This window comes from Sapajus apella, unplaced genomic scaffold, assembly GCF_009761245.1.
Source record: "Sapajus apella isolate SASKATOON/1434 unplaced genomic scaffold, GSC_monkey_1.0 scaffold144, whole genome shotgun sequence".
Lineage (NCBI taxonomy): Eukaryota > Metazoa > Chordata > Mammalia > Primates > Cebidae > Sapajus > Sapajus apella.
Genome location: NW_022437084.1, coordinates 1,061,112 through 1,087,648, shown reverse-complemented (window position 1 = coordinate 1,087,648; position 26,537 = coordinate 1,061,112). Strand labels below are relative to the sequence as shown.

The following is a 26,537-nucleotide window of genomic DNA, read 5'->3' as shown; positions in this document are numbered from 1 at the left end:
CCTCACCCCCACTGGGGCCCTGGGGCCCAGACCTCAGCTCCGCTGTGAGGTGGGGAGCTCAGTCACCACAAGCAGTCCTATCCCCTTGGGAGCCCCTGAGCCTGTGTGGGAAACACAGTTCTGAGAGGAGATACCAGTGATGTGGAAGTTGTGCTTTGGGGAGGAGAGGATGGTGAAGCCACCCATGGATTTGAGGGCTCAAGTTATAGGACAACTTGAGAGGGCTTCTCCCCTGTGCAGTAGATCCAGGTGACATCATAGGTTAGAAGAAAGCCACTCCCATTATGGTTCCCCTGAGCAGGTTGAGGGGCAGAAGCCAGGCGCTCCACTGCTCTCCAGAAATGTGAGAGCAGAAACAGGCTGTACAGGGTTGGGGTAGGGGAAGGAAAACAGAGGTGGGACTGTCCTCAGCCCACTCTTCCCTTGCCTGAGCTGACCCACCCCCAACAGAAGAAGGTGTTCTGTTAACATTCACGCTGCACAGCCAGGCTCAGGGAGATGTGGCAGGAGCCCAGCAGGGAGTGAGCCCAGTGGGTGAATTCTCCATTCCCTAAAACCAACAGGTCCAGGACCTGGAGATGCAAGGGGTGGGGGGACTCAGGGTCAGGCTGCCCTGGGACCAGCTCAGCCTGGCAGAGGGGCTGCTGTCAGCATCACAGACCACGTGCAGGGACTGCCCTCCTGCATCTGCAGAGACGGGGCATTGCCCAGAATCTGTGGGACTAGGGAAACCGAAAGAGCTGGAGGGGCAGGACTGAGAGGCCCTCCTGTCTCTCCCTTTGTCCTCCCCAGACTTAGGAGTGGAAACAGCCTCTCTGAGACCAGAATTGCAAGCAAGAGCAAGTAGGGTCAAAGACCCCCAGCATGCAGGGGTGGGGAGGCACATTAATGATCCCGGGACAGGGGCATGGAAACATGTGGAGGACTTGGCCATATCAGGACATGGAGAGAACGACCCAGGACGACTGGCCTTTGTGTGCGAAACCGTGGAGGGTCCTCACCCTTGTGGTTCTGGCCACTTAGAGGAACCAAGACAGGTGACACACTTGGGCTTTCTCCTGGGCCACAGGAGCCAGGGGAGGATCTGAGTAGGGAAGCGACAGGGAAAGATCTGGTTAGAGACAGACCCCTCTTTGGGGCCCAAATTGTGGTTGGCTGGAGGGAGCAAGACTGGAGACTGCTAGGCCAGGAGGGAAGCTGCTGCAGCTCCAGGCGTCACCCGGGTCCAGGTGAGCAAAGTTAGAGACTTGAGGTGGGACTGTGGCCATAGGAATAAAGGAAGGGGGTGATTACAGACATTTTCCGGAAGTCAAGGTTGCAAAACCCCCAACTCATGGGAAGACTTGGGTGAAATTCAGAGACGCGTAAAGAGCTTTCCAGGACACTGGCCGAGCTGACTCACATGGGTGGGGCCTCTCAACGGGGAGTGAATTGTGCTCAGAACAGGCTGAACCAGACAGAAATTTATGGGCATCTTCCAGGCAGAGGTAGGACTAGGATATGAGCTTTCTGAAAGGGTCATGCAGAGAGAGGCGAGACCTGGGGCCCCCACTCCTGAGCTAGTAGCCATGGCTGGGGTATAATCATTCCCACCATTTGTCAGGTAGAAGATGGAGCAGCGCCCATCTCACTCTCTCAGACCCTCCTGTGCTGTCACCAAGTTGGGCACTTCCTGCTGGAATCTTGGACGCTGAGCCAGGGCCCCTGTGGAGACACAGGTTCAGCTCCACCTGCCCCACAGCCCCTCCCTTGGGACCATTCACCCGCCCACTGCAGGGACAGCTGCAGCCGCTGCAGCAACTCTGAGGCCAGGACTCACTGTGTGAGAAAAGGGGAGGGGAGTGGGGAAGGTGGGCTTCGGGGATTCATGGGGAGCTGGGAAGGAGCTGGAGACCTCAGCCCTGACAGAAGAGGAACCTCAGACCCACACACAGTTAGAGCTCAGAAGCTCTCTGCAGACGGCAACAGAAACCCTCAGCCCCAGAGACTCCAGGGACCTTGATCCCTTTTCTCCTGATGATCTGCCTGTCGTCTGTTTTGTAAACTTAATTATTGCACCCTCTGAGGGCACAGGGAAACTCTTCCCTCCACTAGAACCCAGTACATAGTTCACAATATAAACTGGCATATTAGTTGGGAGGCCGAGGTGGGCGCATCACAAACTCAGGAGTTCGAGACCAACCTGGCCAATATGATAAAACCCCGTCTCTACTAAAAATACAAAAAAAATTAGCCGAGCATGGTGGTGGGTGCCTGTAGTCCCAACTACTCAGGAGGTTGAGGCAGGAGAATGGCTTGAACCTGGGAGGTGGAGGTTGCAGTAAGCTGAGATTGTGCTACTGCACTCCAGCGTGGGTGACAGAGTAAGACTCCAACTTAAAAAAAAAAAAATAGCATATTAGGCATTCAAAAATAGAAATGAGGAAGTTTTTTTTTTTTTATATTTAGCATGTGGACATAAGAAACTTTAAGAATGCCTCCAAAATAAGAGTCATGCTGGATGTTTTCATGCAAAGCAAAAAAGCACGTTGTTTTAAGAGCCAGTGGAGAAAGAATGTCCCTTCCTCAATGCTGCCGCCATTCAGTGGCCAAGAGAGACGTCCTTGTTTTGTGCCATTGTAATCGGGGTGCAGGGGCATCTCCTGGTTTCATTTTGGTTCCCTATTAAGGAATTATGCTGGGCATGATTTCATGGCTAATGACACTGTTTGTCTTTGTGAAGCATGTGATCAATTCTTTATTCTATTTCAACTGGGTTTTGTTGGCTCATTGTTTTCCTGCCAAAGTCCTTTATATTTTCTGGATACAAGACCTAAGTCAGATATGTGTATTTCAGATATTTTTCCTCTCTGTCCGCTTTTCTTTTCACTTTTTAAATTGTTATTTACAGAACAGGACCCTTGCTCCCCAAAACATGGGTAACCCATGAAATGATCTGTGGATGGAAAGGCACAGCTGGGAAGATAAAGAAGGGGCTAGCCCAGGAGGCCAGATGGGGCTACTTGGGGCTGCAGAAAGTCCCCTGGGCAGAAGTTCAGGGAGCACCTCTGAGAGAGATAGAGCACAGAGATGGACCTGAGAGGAGCCCTCCTGCACCTGCTGCTTGCAGCCCGCTGCTGCTGCAGTGACCCAGGAACAGAGGGACAGCTGCCCACACCCTGCTGCAGTGACCCAGGAACAGAGGGACAGCTTCCTGTTTCTAACAGGATCTCATGACTGGGACTCTTACCATGTCACCCCGAGAGTCTAGACCATGTGCACTCAGCTTCCTCATCCAGGAGCCCCCCGCACAAGCTCAGCAGCACCCAGCCTGACCCCCAGCCTGGGCTCCACCCTCATGGCTCCACCTGGGGCTGGTCTGTCTCCCATTCAGCATAGGAAGGGAGACATCTGCTCATGGACAGGATGCTGCTGGCGAGCCCTGATGAAAGGGAAGGCAGGGTCTCATCGGGCAGGAGGAGGTGCATGAGGGGCCTGGGAACAGGATCACTGTTGCCTATTCCACTAATTAATTCCACATTTCCTGGATGCCATTTATGTCTTCTTTGCTTACAATTTACATACATATTATGACAATGCCCACACCTGATTAGATGAAGTGGCCAACAGGGTAATGGCCCCCAAAGATGTTTACTTGCTAATCCCTGTGAAAGGAGTTAGTCAGCTTGCTTTAGGCGGACAGTAATGGAAGGGTCCCCAAAGAACCCCTGATCCACCCCATAGGCGCTTACACCAGACATTTCGTGCAGATAAGGAAACCTGCACAGGAGACTTGCCTAAACATCTCATGGAAGACGAAGGGCCCACATATGCACTGGGGGAATGGGGTGGAGCCATCAGGAATTTGCACCTTATACAAACGGAACCTAGCCCATCAGCTTATGTAAAAGCCTGTGTGTGGGCCAGGCGTGGTGGCTCACGCCTGTAATCCAGGCACTTTGGAGGCCAAGGCAGGCGGATAACCTGAGGTCGGGAGTTCAAGACCAGCCTGACCAACATGGTAAAACCCCATCTCTACTAAAAATACAAAATTAGCTGGGCATGGTGGCTCATGCCTGTAGTCATAGCTACTCAGGAGGCTGAGAAAGAAGGATCACTTGAACCCAGGAGGTGGAGGCTACAGTGAGCCGAGATCATGTCACTGCCCGCCAACCTGGGCAACAAGAGTAAAACTCCTTCCCTCCCACCCCCAAAAAACAAATAAAACAAAAGAAAACAACAACAAAACCTATTAATCTCTGAGGGGGTAACCGGAAACCTGCTTTCAGGAACACTCTCTTTGCTGAGAGCTTTCCTTTAGCTTAATAAATTCTACTCCACTCCCTCTTCAAGTGTCCACCTGCCTAATTTTTCCTGGCCATGAGACAAAAACCTAGACCTAGTTTAGCTCAGGAGCAAAAAATCCTGCATCGCCTGAAGCTGTTAATATATTGCTGCACAAGATAAAGGAGCTTTTACCCTGCAGAGCCAAGAGCCAAGAGTTACACACACACAAAAAAAAAAAATACAAAGGGGCTTTACAGATGTGATGAGTCAAGTTCAAGATTTTTTTTTTTTTAGATGGAGTTTCACTCTTGTTGTCCAGACTAGAGTGCAATGGCGCAATCTCGACTCACCACAACCTCTGCCTCCCCGGTTCTGGAAGCAGAGTCTGGAGGCCTGTGCTGGGGAGAGATGGGCAAAAGGTGAGGGGGTTTTAGTGACCAGGGAAGAGGTGAGGCCCAAGGCATGATCAGGGTCAGGATGGAGAAAAGGGCTCCACAATGAACCCTGCTTAGGAGGAAGGAGGACAAGAGTTAATGATTTATGGGCCTTGGAGGAAGGAGAGAGATCAAGGTGGAGACTCACACTCTGGTTCTGACTTTAGAAGTACCGAGCCCTGGTCTGGCGCGGTGGCTCACGCCTGCAATCCCAGCACTTTGGGAGGCTAAGGCAGGCAGATCACAAGGTCAAGAGATTAAGACCATCCTGGCCAACATGGTGAAATCCCGTCTCTACTAAAAATACAAAAATTAGCAGGGCGTGGTGGTATGTCCCTGTAGTCTCAGCTACTTGGGAGGCTGCGGCAGGAGAATCACTTGAACCTGGGAGGTGGAGGTTGCAGTGAGCCGAGATCACGCCACTGCACTCCAGCCTGGTGACAGAGAGAGACTCTCAAAAAAAAAAAAAAAGAAATGTCAAGCCCTAATGAGGAAAAAGAGTCAGGCTGGTAGGAGCAGGCAAAGAGAGAAAGCTGATAAGCTACAAGGCTGCCTTTCTTCACGGTTCAGGACAGGTAGCCCCTCTGCACAAATAACTCATAACTTTCTGTGCCCAGCTATCACCAGACCCTCAGCTGATAGAAAAGTGTAAGTTACCTCACTGCACTATCAGTACTCCACGCGTCCCTCTCCAGCACAAGCACCATCCTATAAAGGCTTGCTGGGACGAGCCTTTGTCTCTGCAGTCAGCTCCCCTCTTGCTGGCCTGCCTGTTAGAACGTATTTTCATACTTTCTCTAATAAATCTGCAGTTCTACACCTATAACTGTCTTGGTAAATTCTTTTTACTGCCTGTGCCACTGGCCCCAGATAGTCGTTTACCTGTGACAAGAGGTGGGACCACTGTGTCATCAGTGGGATGGGGAGCCCAGGAAAAGAAGAGGGTTTGGGGAGGGAGATGGATGGACCATGCTGAGCAATCATCGGGGCCATCAAGGGGGAGGTGTCCAGTGTGTTGGAGGGTGAGATGCCCTCAGCACTCACCTGAGATATTAACCTTTGACAACATTTGCAGCCTCCACACCTGCAGCTGCCTTTGCTGCCTTCCTCCTGTGGGACTTCACTTTGTGTGAAGAGACAAGGGCCTGTGATTGTGGCCAAATCAGGGTGCAGGGGGCAGCAGACTCACTTCCCTGTGCCCTGCTAAGGGGCTGGAGGGGACTGATGTGGAGAGAGCAGGTTCCATCCCAAGACCCCCACGATGAGGGGAGGAACCTCACACCCTGGACATGCAGAAAAACTGCATGTTGGGTACAGAAAACACTGTTCTGTGTGAAATTCTCACCACGGCTGAGCCTCTGCTGGCCCAGGCTCTCTTGACTGGTTCAGGTCCCTCCAGTACTGGGACTCAAATTCAGCCTTGTGTCCTTTGCCTTCCCCCCACCTCCCTTTGCTCCCTGGGGCAGTGCTCACCTGAGGATGATGAGGCAGAGAAAGAAAAGCAGGATCTTCATGGCAGCCTCCCTGATGGCCACCAGAACCACCTCTGCCATGGGCCCCGATTTCCCTGCATAAAGGTGCATGAGGTAGATTCACTTGCTAAACCACAGTTCCTTATTGTTCCTTTCCTGACAATTGGACATGGCTTCTACCAGTTCTCCCTGCATCCCTGCATGTCAGAAAACAGCCCAGGGCTCACCTCATCCCCTACCGAGACTGACTAGCGGTAAACAGAGGCTCTGGCCCTGGAGACATTCCTGGCCTCACAGCTGAGGCTGAGCTAAGCAGAGCATAGCCCTATTCTCTTGGTGAGCTCTGTGGACTCCTCGTTCAGAGACCTGGGAGGAAACGTCGTTGGGAGGGAGGGGGCTCCGATATGCAGCCCCTTGACACTCACTCTGCAGAAAGAGCCTCAGGGAGACTTGCTGGGAGCCCAGAGGGTTCCGAGCTCAGCAGGTGAATTCTCCTTCATCCTTGAAGTGCATCGAAGCAGCTGCAGCACCCCAGGGTTGGGCTGTGAGGGACTCAGGATCAGGTTCTCCTGGGCCCATCGCAGCTTGGCGGGAGGATTGCTATCAACAGCACAGACCAGGTGCAGGCGCTGTCCTTCCAGAACCAGAAGAGATGACCCATTTCTCAGGGTTGTGGAGGCTAGAGAAAAAGAGACAGAGGGTCAGAGTGACAAAGAGGTCGAGAGAAAGAAGGACACCTAAAGAGACCAAATAGAGGAACAGATTCAGACTCACAAGCAAAGACTGATAGAAACAGGATCTGTGAGATGGATCCAGGAAGAGGGGTGAGCCTGGGATCAGAGCCTGGCTCAGGCCCCAACTTCTCTACATAGCATGGTTTAGATTCATCTCTGCTCTGATGGGCCTTTTTTGGCTGGATCTGGGCCCCAGAAATCACCGAGGGAGGCTCTTGGGTTTTACAGGACACTCAGATAAGATGCCAGTTTAGGCCCATATTCCACGTCCTCTTCAATGCTCTCGCTGACACCTCAGCTTCCAGGTTCTCCCCTGAACTTTCTTGGTCTTTATCCAGGTCCTCCCCTATCACCGGTTTACTAACTTATCACTGTGTCTCTGAGAGGCGCTCACTCCCAGAAATGCGGAGACTGGTTGGTAGCAGGACTTAGGAACAGGTGCTCATGAGGCCACATGACATGTGGTGGAGGTGACTCAGGCTCCAGTAGCCTTGGGGATGTCAATGTATATGAGACCAGGTAAATTATGTGATCCAGGAAGGCTTCCTGAAGGAGGCACACCTACTTCACACATGAAGTAGAGCATGAAGCACAAGCAGGGGTAGCTAGATAATGAGGGCTGGAAGCACATTCCATTAAGAAGGAACAGAAAGTGGACAGATGACCAAAGCCTGAGCACTTCCAGAAAATGCAAATAGACCTGCAGGGCTGGAGGGAGACAGGGTGTACACGCTGGGGTGGAAGGTGGAATTTAGCCATAAGACACAGGAGGAAAAGCAGGGAGTTGTGCGTGTGTGTGTTTTTTTTTGAGGGGAGGGGTCACCTAGGCTAGAGTGCAGTGGCGTGATCTTGCCTCACTGCAACCTCCACCTCCTGGGTCCAAGCAATTCTCCTGCCTCAGCCTCCTGAGCAGCTGGGATTACAGGTGTGTGCCACCACACAGAGCTAATTTTTGTGTTTTTGGTAGAGATGGGGTTTCACCATGTTGGTCAGGCTGGTCTGGAGCCCCTGACCTCAAAAATCCACCTGCCTTGACCTCCCACATTGCTCTGGTTACAGGTGTGAGCCATTGCGCCCGCTCAAGATTTGCTTTAATAAATTCTGCATGGGGGTAATTGGCACCAATAAAAGAGATCGAGAAGTGTGGCTACAGGAACAAATGGATCCCTTTACATTGCAAAAATCATGGACAACTAAGAAAAAGCCACATGGGGCTGGGCACGATGGCTCACGCCTGTAATCCCAGCACTTTGGGAGGCTGAGGCAGGCAGATTACCTGAGATCAGGAGTTCAAGACCAGCCTGGCCAACCAACATGGTGAAACCTTGTCTCTACTAAAAATACCAAAAGAAATTAACCACCTGTGGTGGCGCGTGCCTATAATCCCAGCTACTCGAGAGGCTAAGTCAGGAGAATCACTAGAACCTGGGAGGTGGAGGTTGCAGTGAGCTGAGATTATGCCACTGCACTCCAGCCTGGGCGACAGACTCCTTCTCCAAAAAGAAAAAAAAGAAAAGGAAAGAAAGAAAGAAAAAAGCCACATGGCATATTGGGATATGTATTTGGAATGCATGTTACTGATATTCAGTAATTTCTCAAACTGAAGAGAGCCTCCAATAATAAATGATAAAAGGCAAAATCACTCTGGAAAGCTGAGCAGACCCTATAAACAGGAGGTCACAGAATAAAATAAATAAAATGGCTCCTTAACGTACAAAGAAAAAATGCAAACCATTTGTAGGGGGGAAACCCCGCAAGTGCCGTGGCTATGAAGCCTCAGCCTGTTTCCATGTAAATATTAATTTGGAAAAGAATTAGAAATGTAGGCACATAGTTATTCCTTTAATCAATATACAGAAGAAAAAATTACCATTTTAACTATTTTTCAGTGTTCAGAGAAGTGGCACCAAGTATACTCACATTGTTATGAATCACCATGATTGAGCTCCAGAAGTTTCTTCATCTTCCCAAACTGAAACTGCACCAATTAGGTGAAAACTCCGTATTTCTTCCTGATCACAGCCCCTGGCAAGCATGGTTCTACTTTCTGCATCTGTGAATCTGCCTATTCTCCACGCCCCCATATGTAGAATGATACAGTGTTTTTCCTGCTGTGACTGAGCACAATATATTTAAGATTCATCCACGCTGCAACACATGCTAGTGTCTCCTGCTAGCTTCTCCTTCTTCTTTTTTTTGTTTGTTTGCTTGTTTCGTTTTCTTTTGAGACAGAGTTTTGCTCTTGTTGCCCAGGCTAGAGTACAATGATGTGATCTTGGCTCACTGCAACCTCCGCCTCCTGGGTTCAGGCGATTCTCCTGCCTCAGCCTCTTGAGTAGCTGGGATTATAGGCACCTGCCACCACACCCAGCTAATTTTTGTTTTTGTTTTTGTTTTTTGAGACAGGTTCTTACTCTGTTGCCCAGGCTGGAGTGCAGTGGCATGATCCAGGCTCACTGCAACCTCTGCCTCCCAGGTCCAAGTGATTCTCCTGCCTCAGTCTCCCGAGTACCTGGGATTACAGGCACAGGTCATCAAGCCTGGCTAATTTTTGTATTTTTGGTAGAGACAGGGTTTTATACTATGTTAACCAGGCTGGTCTCGAACTCCTGACTTCAAGTGATCTGCCTGCCTGGCCCTCCCAAAGTGCTGGGATTACAGGCGTGAGCCACCATGTCCCGGCCCAGCTCCTTCTATTTTAAGGCTGAGTAATATTCGATTGCATGTATGTGACACACATTGTTTATTCATTCACTTTTTTTTGTCCAACAATTAGAGTCTATTCCTTGTTTCTAAATGAAAATATGAAGAAACGCATCATTTTGGAACTAAAATAAATAACACTTTAAAGCTGAAACGGAGAAAACATATGAGGCTGCACATGGAATTAGTGGGAAATTATGATCTCATTTGAGGTTATTCTGATTTCTCCAAGGAAGATTTAAGCTCAAAAGGTAAGGTGGCCAGGGAACCACCCCATGGTGAAACACATAGGGATGTTCAAGCATAGTGTGTGAGTTAATCAAGCTTTGACATGTACAAGGAATTTCTCTTTGTAGTCAACGAGAATGTGAAGTGCATAGAAAATAACTTTTGAAGAATAAGGAAAAGCACATGAATTTACATACAAGAAAACTTTCCTCACTGGGCAAAAGCTCATTCAATTTCTTTCTCATTTTTTCGAGACAGACTGTCACCCAGGCAGGAGTGCAGCGGCATGGTCTTAACTTACTGCAGCCTCAGCCTCCTTGGTTCAAGAGATTCTTGTGTCTCAGCCTCCCAAGTAGCTGGAATTGCAGTCGTGTGCCACCACGCCCCACTATTATTTTGAATTTTTGGTAGAGAGGGGGTTTCGCTATGTTGACCAGGCTGGTCTCGAACTCCTGGCCTCAAGTAATCCTTCCACCATAGCCTCCCAAAGTGTGTGCCTTCAAGGCCCGGAGACCAAATGAAATGTTAACCTGGAATCATTACAGGTGTGAGCCATCAAGCCCAGCTTCATTCAATTCCTTAAGGAGGACGAGCAGCGTTGAGTAGATGGGAATGTGCCCTCTCTGGAGAAAGATTTGCATGTGGAGATGTCATCATTATTTATCAGGACAGGTTTTCTCTTTTTTCCTGTTTTTTAGAGATGGTGTTTCGCCATGTTGCCCAGGCTGGTCTCCAACTCCTGGGCTCAAATGGTCTGCCCGCCTTGACCTCCCAAAGTGCTGGGATTACAGATGTGAGCCACTGCACCTGGCCCAGCACAGGTTTTCTAACGCTCATAGCCGTTGGCCATTTGCTGCATGATCTCCATCTCTACAGGGCTTTGCAGCAGCTCTCACTGTCTCTCTCACAATTCATACAGCAGGCAATGTCCAGGAACCACAAGAACAAGTCATGTTCACATTAAAAATCATAGTTGTTTCCATCCAATGTTATGGCTTTTTTTTTTTTTTTTTTTTTTTTTTTTTGCTTTTAATGAAAAAAAGCTTTGATTTCTGTTGTTTGGGAAATCTGAGGGGTAGACCTGGCTTTCACTGTGGCTGGATTTCGGGGTCTGATGATAGAGGGGCTCATCTCTCTGTTTGCTTTTGGCTCTTGTCCTTGTTTGTTATTGTTCCTGTGGTTGTTCATTTATTCTGCCTGGCTTTTGTTCTCAGGCTCATAAAGGTAGAAGCTGATGTCCACTTTGCAGATGAGGACATTGAGGCACATAGAGATAAGTAATTTCCCTTCTGAGGCAGAGTCGGTGGACTTCCCAAGGCACCATGACGCCCCCTTATGTCCAAATATCCAACATTCCCTGCCCTGGTCAGGGCGCCCTCTGCTACTCACCCAGAGAGTTGCAGGGATCCCTGCACCAATCTCCTCCATCCTCTTTGACCCCCAAATGCTTCCTGACACCCGACTCCCACCCTGTCACCCAGAGACTAACCTATGTCAAGATTTACAATCTCGCCAGGCATGGTGGCTCACACCTGTAATCCCAGCACTTTGGGAGGTTGAGGTGGCTGGATCACCTGAGGTCGGGAGTTCCAGACCAGCCGGGCCAAGATGGGGAAACCCCCACCTCTACTAAAAACACAAAAATTAGCTGAGCACGGTGGCAGGCACCTGTAATTTCAGCTACTTGGGAGGCTGAGGCGACAGAATTGCTTGAACCCGGGAGTTGGAGGTTGCAGTGAGCCGAGATCGTGCCATTGCACTCCAGCCTGGGCAACAAGGGCTAAACTCCCTCGGGGGAAAAAAAAAAAAAAGAAAACCCAAAACAAAGATTTACAATCTCACCAAACAGGAATGACAACTACAGGAAGTAGCTATTATCTGAGGTTATTCGTAATGTTATTGCTATTGTTAAGGCTATTTTTTTTTTTCCATTCCACTCTCATCTCTGGAAGCTGATTGAGGCCTCCTGCCTCTCACCTTCTCTATCCACTTCTTACCCCTACCAGGAGGTTGTAGACAAAGGTGAGGGTTGATGCATTGTGCAATTCTATGGCTCCCCCTAGTGGTGTGATGCGTTTGAGGCGCTGGGGTTTGCTTGGACAGGGCCCCAAGGATGCGGGTAAGGGCACTGTTAGAACCTCCACCTTGTGCACAGCTCCTCAAAGATTCCAGGTTAGCATTTCACTTGTCTCCAGGCCTGATAAATGGGGTACAGTGGCTGTTCATTAGTGTCCACTCTGGCTGCACCAGGCAGGACTTTGCTTTGGGAGGGACTGTGATGTTCTGCTCTCTTGATACGAAGCTACAAAGCTGAGCTCCAGAAAGGGATTGTGAGCTCGTTGGGTCTGCTCCCCAGGCCGCCTCCTGCCCCCAGGGCTTTGGATGCTATTGCTGACCGAGGAGATGGGGTTTTGGATGAGGTGCTCCAGAAGGCCAGGTTTTTCTCTGGCCAAGGTTCATTTCTTTCCCACACGAGTTGACTGCTGGAATTAATTACAGATCTACAAATGGGACTAGGCAAAAGCTGTTCATGCTGGTGTGTATACAAAGTAGTGAACCCTGATATAAATGATGGACTTTGAGTGCTAATAACGTGTTAATGTAGGTTCATCAAATATGACAAATGTACCACTCTGGTGGAGATGCTGGTAATAGGGGAGGCTATGCATGTGTGAAGGCAGCTGCTATATGGAAAATCTCTGTACCTTCTGCTCAATCTGTGAACATAAACTGCTCTGAAAGTTATGCCTATCCCATGATATGCTTCTGGGAAAAATTGTCTATATATATTTTTTTAATGGAAAGAACTGGCTGGGCACAGTGGCTCAAGCCTACAGTCTCAGCACTTAGGGAGGCTGAAGTGGGAGGACAGCTGGAGTCCACGAATTTGAGATCAGCCTGCACAACACAGGCAGACTTTGTCTCTACCAGAAAAAAACAATTAGCATGGTAGTGCACACTTGTGGTACTACCCTTCTGGGAGGCTGAGGTGGGAGGACTGTCTGAGCCTGGAGGGTTGAGGCTGCAGTGAACCATGATCATGCCACTGCCCTCCGGACACGGAGCCTTTGTGGTTTGCAAACTGATCACTGGAATAAAGTCTTTTTCCTCCAAAAGTCCTTTTCAGAGAACTTTTGTACATACTACTAACAGTGAATTTAGGAACAAGTTGGAACTCCAGCAAGGACACTGGTCATACAAACTTGGCTTCAGGATTATACCAGCATGCCCTGCAACCATTCAAAATGGCCTTGCTGAGAAATATTTTAATGGTGCAAGGAAAGAGTAGCCTGTTGAGAGGGTAAAAGCAGCTGGAAAACAGGACCAGGAATTTAAAAATTGGGTGAGACTCCCAGGGGCCGTGCCGCTCTGGGCTCCAGCGTCTGCTTGGCGGCCGCCACCCTCTGACTGGCCGGTGGCATGGAGGGGACAGAGAGGAGCTCCAGGTCCACTCTGGCTCAGCCATGAATGTGGTTGCATGAGGTGTCCTGGCCTTGGTGATGCAGCAGGCAGGGAGGAGCTGCAGTGCCAGCCAACCCCGCCTGGGCCTCAGATCCTATCACATACGACAGCATGCACCTTAGACCCCGAAGAAAAGGCACAAAGTGTTCAAGTGATGTTTAGAAATCATTAGTGAGCAGATCTTACACATCTGGTGCTAAAACACCCAAGCATTGTGCATCAGATCCTGTTATGCTCTCCCTGGAATTCCTGCACAGCCAGTGTCAGGTGTCTGTGGGTGTCCCCCTTATGCAGATGCACCTGCCGTCTGCACCCGAGGGTGCGTCAGGGAAGCCATGCGGCCATCAGGACACAGGTTCCGGGACACCAAGCATCCTCCCCTCCTGACTGAAAAGGACAATAATGACTCTTTGTCATTCTCCTCTTTCTCTGAGGCTGATGTGGCAGATGGGGTCTGGGTCACTGCGATGACTGTGGTGTTATCTGCGTTGTCATGATGTGGTTTCTGGTCTTCCATGCAGACTTTGTGGTGACGTCTGTCATGCGGCTGCCTTCCAAAGACTTCTGGTGCTCTGTGGTCAATGAGGACATCTTAACCTCTTGGTGATGTTTGCCGGTTGTCCCAGCTGAGAACCAGGATCACTGACCCCAGGGTGGTACCCAAAGGAAAGGCTACAAAAGAATACACGGAGAGTGTGCAGCTGCAGCCCCAGGAAGTGATCGACACCTGCCCCAAGTGCTGCTGTACCAAGCGGAAGCAGGTTAGACAGGCGGGTCACGGCTTCCCTTAAAGGGAAACAAACTTGCCAAATAGAGGGAGAGAACAAACCGCCCGACAGCGCACAAACCGCATCCTGGGCTCGCGGTCAGAACATCTTGGAGCGAGGAGGTAGAAGGGCAGAAGGGAAAGTCCCCACATTCTCGCAGGTGCAGAAACCCATGCTTAGTGACCTGGGGTTGACTTATGCTCATTACAATAGTCTCCACCCAGGGGGCTGAGCACAGGTCAGTACAACAGTCTCCCCTGGGTGGAGACTAAAAGTGCTAACAAGACATGCGACGTATGCACTAGCATGTACAGCCACTGTGCATGCAGGCCCAAGGGACCACCCAGGACATGCTTAAGAGCCACACCTTCCCACCCCTGCATGAGTAATCATGAAAGACTCCCCTAAAGGGGGTTTCCCCAGCGTCAGTCAGTGCTGTCTCATCTTTGAGCGGCCGCTCTGATCAGCTGTCAGGGTGCATTTGCACTTTGCAATTAACTCTCTTGCTTACTTTTACTTCGGACTCCCTCTCAAATTCTTTTTTGAGGCAAAGCCAAGAACTGGAACCAGCCCACTGGCTGCAAAGCCAGAGCATGCTCACCGCTGCCGTACTTGCAAAAGATGTGCTTGCAAAACGGGTCACCATGGCCCATGGGTGAGCCCTTGTGTAGGAGAAAAGAATCCCATTTTCTGTGCTTTTTACTATGATGTAGACAGCTCCATCCCAGGCCCAAGCTCGGAATCTCTGTGGATTTCAGCTTGTCTTCTGTGTCCGAGGACAGCGGACTCAATGCGGTAAATTTCTACCTCCAATAACTGCCATCCTGCTGCCTTTCCTGTGCCTGGAGGGTGTCTGTTTTTCACTTTCACCGTGGTTGTTTGGCACTTGAATCCACTCAATATGCAACAGACAAGACAGAGATGGAGAGACGGAAAAATGAGAAGCCCTTGAGGGAGCAGAGGCTGCAAAGGGAAAGGATGAATTCTGTCTTTGGGAGTCCCCCTCACACCCCTGCTGAACCCCTTCCTCAGCTACCGATTCAGGCGACTGCCGACGATACCCAGAAAAGGAAGACCAGGTTTCTCCTGTGACGCTCCTCTCATCAGGCTAGAACTTGGTAACTGCCTTTCACTTATCTATTTGGAGTCTGAAGGGAATGAACAGCTCATTTGGGACCAACAGGGCAAATGGTACCTACACAAACCAAAAGTGCTTGCAGCAAGTGGTGTTTTACAGATTTACAAATATGTAAATCTATACAATTTGGGTTGCTATAAATTCACTGCATATTGGAGAATATCTTTATCCAAAGAACAGTCATTCCTGAGTGGTCCTTTGTTGCTCTCCTGTTTTAATTTTATTTTTAAAATCTTGAGTGCGTCAAGGTCTTAGTACTGATTTATTGTTGTTGATCCACCCAAATTAGCAGTGTAATGTTTTATAAATCTATAATCTTCCCTCCCTCCCTCCCTTGCTCCTTCTCTCTCTCTTTCCTTCCTTCCTTCCTTTCTTCCTTCCTTCTTTCTCTCTCTCTTTCCTTCCTTCTTGATAGAGTCTTGCTCTGTCACCCAGGCTGGAGTCCAGTGGCACAATCTCAGCTCACTGCAACCTCCGCCTCCCAGGTTCAAGCTATTCTCCTGCCTTAGCCTCCGGAATAGCTGGGATTACAGGCGTTCACCACCCCACCCGGCCAATGTTTGTATTTTTAGTAGAGACAAGGTTTCACCATGTTGATCAGGCTGGTCTTGAACTCCTAACCTCAGGTAATTCACCCAGTTCAGCCTCCCAAAGTGCTGGGAATATAGGCATGAGCCACCATGCCCAGCCAAGAATACTTTGCAATTTCTAAGAAGTGTTTGGGTTATTAAAATTCTGTATACTGAGTTATTTTTCAATCATGAAGAACAAAAAGTCAACCCAGTGAACAAGAACTCACCGAGCTGTCATTTCAGGAAGTTCCTGTTGACCCTGCAATTCAGTAGTGCACTCCCTTGATCACAGCAGGGGTGTTTACGGAGAAAGACATTTTGGTCAGAATGAGCTCTAACGCTACGCACTGAAGTTACAAGAGATCTATGCACTGAATGGCAGAGGCGACTTTCAGTACACTCCCCGCTGTCTGGGTGGTTTGACGTGCACTGGTAGATATCCAAAACAGGAGCAAACACGAATCACAGCTAACACAAAAAGGTAAAGTTGGAGCCTTACTTGTCTCACTATATTTTCTAGCTGCTGTATCGAAAGGATGATATTAAAATGTTAATGGAAGCTTTTAATTGAAGGTCTTAACAGAGCGAGAGACAGTGACCGTGTGTGTGAGGGAGAGGCAGAGTGTGTGCACCTGTGTGCTTCTTCTCTCTGTGCATGAGCTGAGCGCTGCCTCCTTGAGCGGTGTGACAGTTAATTTGATTTCCTGAGTGGTCCTTCCTGAGTGTCAGCTTCACTGCCCTGGGAACCCCCATTCGTGTGTCCTTTCTTGACCTCATTCCCTACCTGTCACATGCACATAGAGCATTTCTGTAATTAGAGTTCACATAGATCTCCCTGCATCTCCCCTCTGTGTATCTCTGACATCCAGAAAGCAGGTTCTGGCCTGGGGTCTGAAGCAGGTGGAATCAACCCTGGGTCTCCTCCTGCTCTTTTCCACCTAGATTGCTTCTGGCCTCTTGAGGATCCTGATGGAAATCGTCCCCTTTCTGGGACAGTAGCCGTGGACAGGGCTAGAGTCATACAGGGACCCATGGGGGTGGAAGATGGAGTGGTGTACAGTCACAGAGACCCTCCTGTACCGTCACTGACTCTGGCACTTCCAGCCGGAATTTCATATCCTGAGCCAGGGCCCCTGTGGGGAAACAAGGGTCAACCCAGCTTAGCCCCACGGCCCCTCTCCCCGAGGCCCACTCTTCCGCCCACAGCAGGGGCAGCAGCAGCTGCAGTGTGAGCCTCTTTAGGGTGAGAGTCACAGAGCCTTGGTGTCACAGGGCCCTAGAGGAGGCCCCAAAGGAAGCCTAGGGGTAAGATCAGAAAAATAACTGACCACAAAAGGGGACCTTTGCCTCACGCTGCCAGAGCAATCAGGGCTCTTGAGGAGTGGCCAATCTACTTTCCAGATGGGGTCTTCGGTGGGGGCTGCACGCAGCAGGGAGGCCCCAAACCACAGCTGTGGGCTCTCTGCCCACAGCCTTTCCCTCCCACACCACTGTTCACACCCAGGAAAGCAGGCACTGCCTGGCCATTACAGCTTCTAGGTTCCTGGGAGGGTTGGTCCTGCCAGGGCTGGGACTCAGGAAGGACGGGCGGAGGAACCAAGAGGCATGAGAGATGGAGAGGGGTTCCCCGAGGTGGGGGAGGTGATGTTTAATGAATGAGCACAACAACCACACCAGGAGCATCTCCTCCTTTCGGGGGATAGAGACAAAGGGGAGAGTGTGACAGACTGTCTCCTTCCTTGGGAAGTTCCCTAATGAACGACGGGGCAGAGGAGCCCTGGACCACCCCAGCTCCTATTAGTAAGGGGCCTGGTGCTGGAAACACAGGCAGGGCTTGTGGAACCAAGGGCCCTGTGCAGCTAGAAGGTGTGGCGTCTCTGCAGTCACACCAGCTCTGGGAAACTTCACCTGACAAGTGAGGTTGGTGCCAGGGTCCTGGAGCCTTGGGGTGATTGTGTACACCAGGAATGAGTGGTCCTGGGGTTCAGGGAAGTGGAGGCAGCTGACATCCAGGAAATGATAAGGGGGTGTCCCCTGCTGATAGGCCCAGCACACAGATGAAGTCAGGTTTCAGAGGTGGCTGGACTCTAGGGTCTACAGGATGAGAGTGTTGGGTGTATGAGTCAGGGTTACGGAGGAGATGCAGGGCACGCAGGATCAAGGGGGAAGGTCCAGGGTGCAGCCCTGGGGGAAGCTGAGGCTCTGGTCTAGCTCCTCCCCTGAGCCCCCACATGGGTTATGCCCAACTCCCTCCCAGGACAGGGGCCCTGTCCCAGCCCTGCCCTGCAGCCCCTTTGACTTTCCCCTGTGGTCAGTCCTGGAGTTGGCTTCCCACCCGTCACACACAGAGAGAATTGGGGAGATTTTAAACTGTATTTGGTAGCTCCTCCCTCCATCGGAGAGAAATATGAACCGCTGCTCACCTCCCCTGGCATCCAGGAGACTCTGGGAGCAATTGTTCCTCTGGGGATTCCTGAAGAGGGAAAATAGGGCCAGGCTGTCCTCTACTTTTCAGTTTGGGTTGTTTGTGGCCCCTGGAGCATCCCAGAATTCTTTGGCTCCTTCCTGGAACCAGTCATCACGAACAGAGTTATTGGTGTAGGAGGGTGGAGGGAGGAGAATTAGCAAGGCATGAGGGTGCACAGACACTCCTGCACAGTCCCGCGCTCCTGCATTTCCAGCTGGAAAACCACATCCTGAGCCAGGGCTCCAGTGGAGAACAAGGGTCAGTTCAGTCCAGCCCCAGAGTCCCTCTCCCCATGGCCCATTCACCTACCCACAGCGGAGGGGGCAGCGGCTCTTAGGCAGAGAGATCCTGGGCTCCCTGTACAGTGAGAGAAGAGGAAGGAGCCGAGGGGAAGGTTTGAGGGTCTACTGGAGGCTGAGGAGAAGCGGGAGGACTTGGCAGTTCACAGAAGAAAAACCTCAGACCTACAGGTGGTCAGAGCTCGTCCCCCTCTGCACAGAGCAGAGGGAGACCTCAGAGGCCTACCCCGAGGGAAGCATATAAGGAGCAGAGGCCATGTACTTCCTCTCCTCTCACAGCCTCCCTCAGACAGACCTCAGACCTGCCCCGAGGGAAACACATACAGGTATTGATCAACTTACGACCTATGCAACTTACGACCATTCGACTTTACGACCACAATTGCCAGCCACGACTGCTCCGTGTCTGGCAGCGCAAGCATTGCCCAGCTGGGCGTACGACAGTGCGGACCAGCTTCCGGCAGCACTACCATCTCCCCGTGCACCATTTCAACTGTTATCCCAGACTCCGTACAGCAATTTGTGTTTTGTGTCTTGGATGTTTTTCATCAAACCCCTCCCAAGATGTCTACCAAGAGGAAATTGTCTTTGTCTACGCCTCAGCCTGCCAAGAAGGAAAGAAAGGCCATAGATCTCGACATGAAAATGAAGGTAATTAAGCAGTACGAAGGAGGAAAGAAAGTGAATGTGATCGCATGTGATACGAAGTAACCACACTCGACTGTGTCGACCATTTTGAAAGATAAAGAAAGAATCTGTGAAGCTGTGAAAGGTTCTGCACCCACGCGATCAACAGTTGTAACAAAGCAATGAAGCGGGCCCATCCACGAAATGGAGAAATTGCTATATATTTGGATGGAAGATCAAATTCAAAAACGGACGCCATTAAGTCTTTTTACTGTGCAGATGAAGGCGAGAAGTCTATTTCAGACTCTGAAGGAGCGTGCTGGAGAAGATTACAGTCAAGAATTTGTAGCAAGCACTGGCTGGTTCCAGAGATTCAGGAAAAGATTCCAAATGCATAGTGTTCGAGGGACTGGAGAAGCAGCGAGTGCGGATGAGGAAGGAGCACGTAAGTTTGTTGATAGTCTGGATGAATTAATTACGGGTGAGGGATATCTAGCAGAACAGATTTTCAATGTTGATGAAACTGGATTATTTTGGAAACGGATGCCAGCACGCACTTATATTCACAAAGAGGCCAAAAGCATGCCGGGATTTAAAGCATTTAAGGAAAGGCTAACTCTGCTGCTTGGTGGGAACATCGCAGGGTTTAAGCTGAAGCCGTTCTTAATTTAACACTCAGACAACCCGCGTGCGTTCAAGAATGTTAGCAATCACACACTGCCCGTCTACTTTCGTTCTCAACGTAAAGCACGGATGACACAAGGATTGTTTGAAGACTGGTTTATGAACTCTTTTATTCCTCAAGTTCGAGAATATTGTTTGGAGAAAGATATTCCTTTCAAGATTTTATTGCTACTCGATAATGCGCCTGGACACCCACCACATCTAGGCGATCTCCATCCAGATGTAAAATTTGTTTTTCTTCCGCCAAACACAACTCCGCTCATCCCACCTATGGACCAAGGTTCGATTGCTACATTAAAGGCCAACTATCTCCGAACCACCTTTGCTCAAGCAATATCCGCTATAGATGCTGACTCAGAACCCTAACATTGTGAGATTTTTGTAAACACTACAACATTTTGATGTGTATCAAGAATATCACTACCGCCTGGGAGGCTGTGACGACAAAGTGCATGAATGGCATCTGGAAAAATTGTTTTAAGTGCTATGTTAATGATTTTGACGGATTTGACAGTGATCATGAACTTGAAACGATTCGGGAAAAAATAGTAAAACTTGCTAAAGACCTTTCTTTGGAGTGTGAAATGGAAGATGTCGAAGAGTTGCTAGACAAAGAATCTGGAGAACTTACAAATGAAGAGCTAATCGAACTGGAAGAAGAAAGAGTGGCGGAAGAAGAAAGAAGAGAAGCAGAGAAAGAAGAGGAGGAGCCAGAAAGAAAGTTCACCACTAAGGGATTATCAGGTGGTTTATCTTTACTGAATAAACTTCTTATACATTTCGAAGCAATGGACCCAAACATCGGAACGATTTGCAAGGATTGAACAGATGGCGCACGATGTGTTTCGTCCATATCGTGAAATTTATGAAGAAAAAAAGAAACATACAATTCAGACAAAGCTCACCATGTTTATGAAAAAACCAACTCCGGTAACCCCAACTGCTGTCTCAGATGACGACATCAACGATCTGCAGCCAAGCACCAGCGGCCAATAAAATGTTTCGTACATGTTTATATATTTTGATATGTTTTGCAATTGGGAAAATGTTTCCTATGGTATTTTTTACGCCTGTATTTTGTATTTTTGTATGCACCTGTATTTTGTAATTTTGTATGTTTTGCAAATATTAAACCAGTTGTACTGGTAATGCAGTGTTTTACTTAAACCTGATGAATGTAAAAATAAGAAACAAAATGGTGTAGAGATGATACAAATGGCATAAAATGAACAAAGAAAATTATGATATATAAAAATAATGAAAGAAAATTATGATAAAATATGACTTAAAGATTTTTATAACATCAGTTCACAGTACTGTACATATAGCCTACTCAACTTATGACCAAATCGTGTTATGACCGGTCTGTCGGAACCAATTGTGGTCCTAAGTTGAGCACTAGCTGTAAGGGAGCAGAGACCATGTACTTCCTCTCCTCTCACAGCCTCCCTCGGACACCAGAGCCTGGACTAGGACCTCTGGGGACATCTGAGGCATGGGACACCCATGAGGGGCTAAGGTCCTCCCACCCTGAGGTGCTTTTTTGTACACCACTGTTTACACCTGGGAACTGGTCACTCCTGGTCTGGCCCCAGAGAGTCGCAGCCTCATGTAGAATCATGAGGAAGTCAGTCCTGCAGGATGTAGGATCCTGGAGGGTCTGTGGGAGTATCTGGAACAGCGAAAGGAAGAACCCCAGGTGCAGTGTGGGTGGTAGCCATTCACCCACTCATTCATTCGTTCGTTCATTTGTTATATAGGTAAACTCATGTTATGGGGGTTTGTTGTACAGATTTGTTCATCACCCAGGTACCAAGCCTAGTACCCAATAGTTATCACCCAGGTACTAAGCCTAGTACCCAATAGTTATCACCCAGGTACCAAGCCTCGTACCCAATAGTTATCACCCAGGTACCAAGCCTAGTACCCAATAGTTATCACCCAGGTACCAAGCCTAGTACCCAATAGTTATCACCCGTATACCAAGCCTAGTACCCAATAGTTATCTTTTCCGCTCCTCTCCCTCCTCTCACTCTCCACTCTCAAGTAGGCCCCAGTGTCTGATGTTCCCCTGTATGTGTCCATCTGTTCTCATCATTTAACTGCCACTTATAAGTGAGAACATGTGGTACTGGTTTTCTGTTTCTGTGTGTATTGTCTAAGGTAATATCCCCATTTTTCAGGTGTAGAAAGTGAAGCTTAGGGGAGGGAGGCAACTTAGCTGAGATTACATGGCAGGTAAGTGGCAACATTAGATTCAAACCAGGCAGTGTGACCAGGAATCTCCCCTCTTAACCGTACTCTCTCTGCAAACAGCCTGCACAGCCTTTGACCCAGCAGTCCTCAGTAACTAGGGAGCTGTGCACAAGATCACCCTCATTTCTAACTTCAGTTGCACGTTCAGGGGTCCCCGACCACCTTCAGTTTTGACAGTTCACTAGTAGGACTCACAGAGCTCACTGAAAGCTGTTATCCTCATGTTATGTCTCATTAGAGCAAAAGGAAGCCGATTAAAGTCAGCCAAGAGAAGAGCGTGGGGCAGGGTCCAGGGAATTCCAAATGGGGAGTTTCCAATTATCCCTTCCCAGTAGAATCACAGACAGCAGTAACTCCTCCTGACATGACATGTGACAAGATGCATACAGCATCGCCAGCCAGGGACACTCACTTAAGCCTTTATGTCCAGGGTTTTTATTGTGACTTTGCCATGTAGACAGGGATGACTGTTCATATGGCTGACGTTAGCTTCAGCTGCTCTAGAGATAGAGCTGATAACAATGACCCAACCCCCTACCATTAGCCGTATTATTAGACTATTTGATGAGGTCCAAGGTTCTCAGGTAAATAAAGACACTCCTATCAGGTGAGACATTCAGGGGCTTAGAGTTCCCTCCCAGTAGATGAGAGTGAAGGCCAGACCTCTATGTGAGTAGGGTTCAGTTCCTTTCTATGCAGGTTCACCTCTAGGATTCATTACGGTTCTACAAATGGGACTAGGCAAAAGCTGTTCATGCTGTTGTGTTTTTAAAAAGTGAACACTCACATAAACTCTGGGCTTTGGGTGCTAATATCGTATCAATGTGGGCTCATCAAATGCAATGAATGTACCACTCTGGTAGTGGGGATGTTGATAATGGAGGTGCTGTGCACGCGGGAGGGCAGGTGATTTATGGAAAACCTCTGTACCTTCTGCTCAATTTTGGTGTGAGCCTAAAACTGCTCTAAAATATTGTTTTGTTTTGTTTTTTTTTTTTAGACAGAGACTCACTCTGTCACCAGGCTGGAGTACAGTGGCGTGATCTCAGCTCACTGCAACCTCCACCTCCCAGGTTCAAGAGATTCTCCTGCTTCAGCCTCCCAAGTAGCTGGGACTACAGGCACACACCACTACGCCCAGCTGATTTTTGTATTTTTAGTAGAGATAGGGTTTCACTATGTTGGCCAGGATGGTCTCAATCTCTTGACCTCATGATCCACCTGCCTCGGCCTCCCAAAGTGCTGGGATTACAGGCTTGAACCACCGCACTCGGCTAATAATTGTGTTTTTAATTGAAAGAACCTGGCCTGGCCCAGTGGCTCATGCCTGTAATCCCAACACTCTGGGATGCTGAAGGAAATAGATAGCTTGAGCCCAGGAGTTGAAGACCACCCTGGTCAACATGGCAAAATCCCGTCTCTACTAAAAATAAAAATAAGAAAATTAGCCCAATGTGGTGGCACACACTTGTAATCCCTGCTACTCTGGAGGCTGAGGCATGAGACTCACTTGAACTCAGGGGGCGGAGGTTACAGTGAGCCTAGATCACACCACTGCCCTCCAGCCTGGAGGACAGAGTGAGACTCTGTCTCAAAAAAAACTGAAAGAACATAAATGATTGCAAATAGTGGATTGGTTGAATAACTCAACCCATATCCAATCCAGTGGCATACTATGCAGCCATGAATAATTAACGGTGATGGTGCAAAGCTGTGCTTGTCCCACGGGAGTCCAGGACCTGAGGCAGAATGTGGGGAATGTTTCAGAGGAGCTAAAGCCAGAGACTCACTTTGTATATATTTCAGAGGCCCCGTTTATACTTGAATACTGAGGCAGGCCAATTAACTAACATCACTGGTAACGAGTGCATTATTTTCCTATTAAAACCAACATGTATGCTTTGCTGTAGGCTGCAAATATTCATATGGGTTTTCAGGGTACAGAAGAAAACTTCAGAGATATTTTATAAACCAGTAGACACCCAGAGGTGCATATTCACCTTACTCTGACTGAGCTTGGGTTTAACATTTGAAAAGCCCTAAGAAAAACAAAAATTGGCCGGGCGCGGTGGCTCAAGCCTGTAATCCCAGCACTTTGGGAGGCCGAGGCGGGTGGATCACGAGGTCAAGAGATCGAGACCATCCTGGTCAACATAGTGAAACCCCGTCTCTACTAAAAATACAAAAAATTAGCTGGGCATGGTGGCGCGTGCCTGTAATCCCAGCGACTCAGGAGGCTGAGGCAGGAGAAGTGCCTGAACCCGGGAGGCGGAGGTTGCGGTGAGCCGAGATCACACCATTGCACTCCAGCCTGGGTAACAAGAGCGAAACTCCGTCTCAAAAAAAAAAAAAAAAAAAAATTTAATGATATAATTCTGCTACAATAAAAGTGATTCACATGTGCATGCGTATGCCAGCTCTGACATACCCAAACTGAAAAGACACATAGAAAACATCTGGTTGTGTCTCTGGGTGGTTTTAAAAAATGGTAGTCATTAAATTATAATAAATAATTTTATATTTATTTTACATACTTATATAGTTATACATATGAAATGTGTGTATAAATGTGTAAATGTTAAATAATATTAAATTAATATGTAAATATGTAAGTCAAAAATTTCTACAACAAATTCAAATTCACTCTTTTTGTAATTTAAAAAGTAGGGTGTGTTATCAAAACAAAAGACAAACACATTCCCAAGTATGGTTAGGAAGACCTTGTCAATTAGACATTTCTGAGTTGTTCTCTCTCTCTCTCTGTGTGTCTTCTCTCTGTATCTCGCTGTGCCTGCATCTTTTTTATTTTTTTGGAGATGGAGTTTCACTCTTGTTGCCCATGCTGGAGTGTAATGGCGTGATCTCAGCTCACTACAACCTCTGCCTCCTGGGTTCAAGCGATTCTCCTGCCTCAGCCTCCCAAGTAGCTGGGGTTACAGGCATGCGCCACCACGCCTGGCTAATTTTGTATTTTTAGTAGAGACAGGGTTTTTCCATGTTTGTCAGGCTAGTTTTGAACTCCTGACCTCGTGATCCGCCTGCCTCCGCCTCCCAAAGTGCTGGGATTACAGACATGAGCCACCGCACCTGGCTGCCTGCATCTTTCCTTTCTATGGCTCTGTCTGTCTGTCTCTCTCTCTCTCAGGTGTCAAGGCACCTGCACCTCATTACTTCTGTGCATAGAAGTAATGCACAACTCCCCTGTCCTGGAGCCACGTCTACAAGGAACACACACATGCCCTTCGCTCCTAATTCACAGCATTTTTCCTAATGGTGAATTTCAGAAATAGCCTGAAGCTCCGACAACAAAGTGCCAACCTAAATAACAAACAGAGAGAAGCTCTCTAACAGAAAATGGTATGTATTCCGGAATGCGGCACTGCAATGAAAAGCTGGGTGCCACAGTAAACGATGTGCATATTCAGGGAGGTAAAAGAAGACAAAGGTTTTTTGTTGTTGTTTTTTGTTTGTTTGTTTTTGAGACAAAGTCTCACACTGTTGCCTGGCCTGGAGTGCAGTGGTGCAATCTCAGCTCACTGCAACCTCCACCTCCCAGGTTCAAACGATTCCCCTTGCCTCAGCCTCCCAAGTAGCTGGGATTACAGGTGCCTGCCACCACGCCTGGCTATTTTTTTCTTCTTCTTTCTTTTGTATTTTTAGTAGAGATGGGGTTTCACTATGTTGGCCAGGCTGGTCTCAAACTCCTGACCTCATGATCCATCCTCCTCAGCCTCCCAAAGCGCTGGGATTACAAGCGTCAGCCACCATGCGCAGCTGAAGAACACAAAGGTTTTTAAAAAGAAAAGTGAGGAGGATCTCATAAACATTTTGAGATAATTGTCCTAGGCTACAAGGATCCTTAATAAGGGTGACGTCAGTCCAAGTTTGGACAGGAGTTTGCCGTCCAAAACTTGTCACAGAAGTATTTTTTTGTGGTTGTGGTTGGCTTTTGTACAAGGCGAGGGTTTTTGCAGAGTCTTCTGTGAAAGTTTTTGTTATCAGAGAACCCTCACTTCATAGCCTTCCCCAATATATCTCAGGGCTTTTATGGATTGTGAGAACTTTCACGAAGGGACCTGGTTATACGCACACTGGTTCAGATATAGAAGAGCATGCACCACAGCCATTGACAATGGCCATAGGAGGAATATTTAGTGACACAGATAAATAGCCCTCTGATGAGGAGAAAAGCGGCTGGCCGTAAAACAGCCCCAAGCAATTTAAGAACTGGGCCCTGCATAGGAAAACCAAGCCAAATAGAAACGAGACGTACATGAGGAGTCTGATGTCCTGTCTTTGAGGTGCTTAGCTATATTTTCTGCTGTTCCCATCAGTGAGCCTGTTTTTTGTTGTTGTTTATTTGTTTTTTTCATGGCCAGAGAAAAAAATGTAAATAAATATAAAAATAAGTAAATAAATAATGAACTC

General features: G+C 48.5%; 1 pseudogene; it reads right to left on the bottom strand.

Moving 5' to 3' along the window:
• Positions 1 to 5,186: 5,186 nt before the first annotated feature.
• Positions 5,187 to 19,015, bottom strand: LOC116540784 (annotated as a pseudogene).
• Positions 19,016 to 26,537: the final 7,522 nt, after the last annotated feature.